This window comes from Sinocyclocheilus anshuiensis, unplaced genomic scaffold (assembly GCF_001515605.1).
Source record: "Sinocyclocheilus anshuiensis isolate Anshui unplaced genomic scaffold, SAMN03320099.WGS_v1.1 scaffold991, whole genome shotgun sequence".
Lineage (NCBI taxonomy): Eukaryota > Metazoa > Chordata > Actinopteri > Cypriniformes > Cyprinidae > Sinocyclocheilus > Sinocyclocheilus anshuiensis.
The window spans coordinates 951,762-954,247 of NW_015547702.1; positions in this window are offsets into that span (position 1 = coordinate 951,762).

Genomic DNA, 2,486 nt, shown 5'->3' on the forward strand with positions numbered 1-2,486 from the left:
ATATACAAACAAAAATCTACTTTTCTTCAACGCAAAGTTTTATTTTCATGAAAAAACACAAGTAAAAAGTCAGTAATAAAATAAGAACAAATAAAAAAAATTGCAAACAACAACACAAATAAATGCAATAGAATAAAGGGAGCTATGAAACTAAGTTTTTCAGGTTAAGTAAGTTTTTATTCAGTTAAGAAATACTACTGAAATTAAAGTAATCAAATGTAAAATAACAGTGTGAGAGAGAAGGGGTCGTCAGAGAAAAGAGAGCGAGAATGCGCGGCTAATGTTATTGCCTGTGCCGCTGGTAACAAAACGTCTTGAAATTGGAAATAAGTGAGACTGACCGGCCGGTCACCGATCCGGGCCGATCATGAGGAAAATCGGCCGATTCCGATCCCTGGCCGATCGATCAGTGCATCTCTAATTTTTAGACCCCTTACCCATTTTATAGCGAATATGCATTTTTATCATTTTATCAATAAGCGATTTCGATTTTTATACCCCTTAACCTACCCATTTTATAGCGAATATAAAATGATATAAAACGCATTTGACCAAAATATGCAGGAAAATAACCATTTTAGTAATATAGCATTAAAATATTTTTATAGTCGCTAATCCCACTCCTACCTCTAAACCTAAACATAACTGTACAGTATAAGAAAAACATGACAGACAAATAAATGCAATTGCAATCATTTATTGCAAAAATGTCAAAAGCAGTACCAAAAACAATCCAAATGACGATGCGTTGCAGCCGCGGTCATCTCTGGCAGAATACAGTAGGTTTGTGTGAGGTGCAGAGCAGAATTTAAGTTGTTAATCGCTGAAAATATTATCCAGATTATTTTCCCGATCCACTCCGTGAACTCGTGAAGCATTTTATTAATAAGCGATTTAGATTTTTAGTAGAGATGCACCGATTGCAATTTTCTTGGCCAATTCCGATTTCCGATTTTTTGTTAGTGTGATCTGCCGATTCCGATTTTCTTTCTAAGAACTATAATTGACAGCATATACAAACAAAAATCTACTTTTCTTCAACGCAAAGTTTTATTTTCATGAAAAAACACAAGTAAAAAGTCAGTAATAAAATAAGAACAAATAAAAAAAATTGCAAACAACAACACAAATAAATGCAATAGAATAAAGGGAGCTATGAAACTAAGTTTTTCAGGTTAAGTAAGTTTTTATTCAGTTAAGAAATACTACTGAAATTAAAGTAATCAAATGTAAAATAACAGTGTGAGAGAGAAGGGGTCGTCAGAGAAAAGAGAGCGAGAATGCGCGGCTAATGTTATTGCCTGTGCCGCTGGTAACAAAACGTCTTGAAATTGGAAATAAGTGAGACTGACCGGCCGGTCACCGATCCGGGCCGATCATGAGGAAAATCGGCCGATTCCGATCCCTGGCCGATCGATCAGTGCATCTCTAATTTTTAGACCCCTTACCCATTTTATAGCGAATATGCATTTTTATCATTTTATCAATAAGCGATTTCGATTTTTATACCCCTTAACCTACCCATTTTATAGCGAATATAAAATGATATAAAACGCATTTGACCAAAATATGCAGGAAAATAACCATTTTAGTAATATAGCATTAAAATATTTTTATAGTCGCTAATCCCACTCCTACCTCTAAACCTAAACATAACTGTACAGTATAAGAAAAACATGACAGACAAATAAATGCAATTGCAATCATTTATTGCAAAAATGTCAAAAGCAGTACCAAAAACAATCCAAATGACGATGCGTTGCAGCCGCGGTCATCTCTGGCAGAATACAGTAGGTTTGTGTGAGGTGCAGAGCAGAATTTAAGTTGTTAATCGCTGAAAATATTATCCAGATTATTTTCCCGATCCACTCCGTGAACTCGTGAAGGTGCGTGCATAATTCAAACTAGGGATGCACCGATACGTATCGGTATCGGGCCCGATACTGAGCTCCTGTTCTCGTACTCATGCTCTTTAAAATGCCCGATACCAAACGCCGATACCACACAGCATGTGATAAGTGCCATATTCAGACAAAAAAACATCAAAAACAGAACAACAGACAGCAGAATGGTTATTAGAGATTAAGGATGTCTACGAAGTATATGTATGCAATGAATATAATGTTAAACATTCAGTATTAACGCCTGTATAGCTGATGTGCGGGAGCTGATAAGCAAAGTACGCTGAGTGGATTGAGTGCGCGGCGGCACAGATGCGCGAGCTTGTCGAGTGAATATACCTTTCTCACAGACATCACTGGAAAGTTTGTAGTTCGGTCGGATATGTCAAAAACAAGTAAGTAAAACAATGCACAAGTTACTTAACGGTAGGGAGAGAGAGAGACAGAGAGAGAGAGAGAGCGCTTGCACTTCTGTTGTGTGATCTTTGATGTTCACTCACTTAGCACACGCATCATTTGGATTAAAACTAAATCGTAAAAATAAAACCATTCATAGGGGCATTCACTATAAACATCATTTATTTT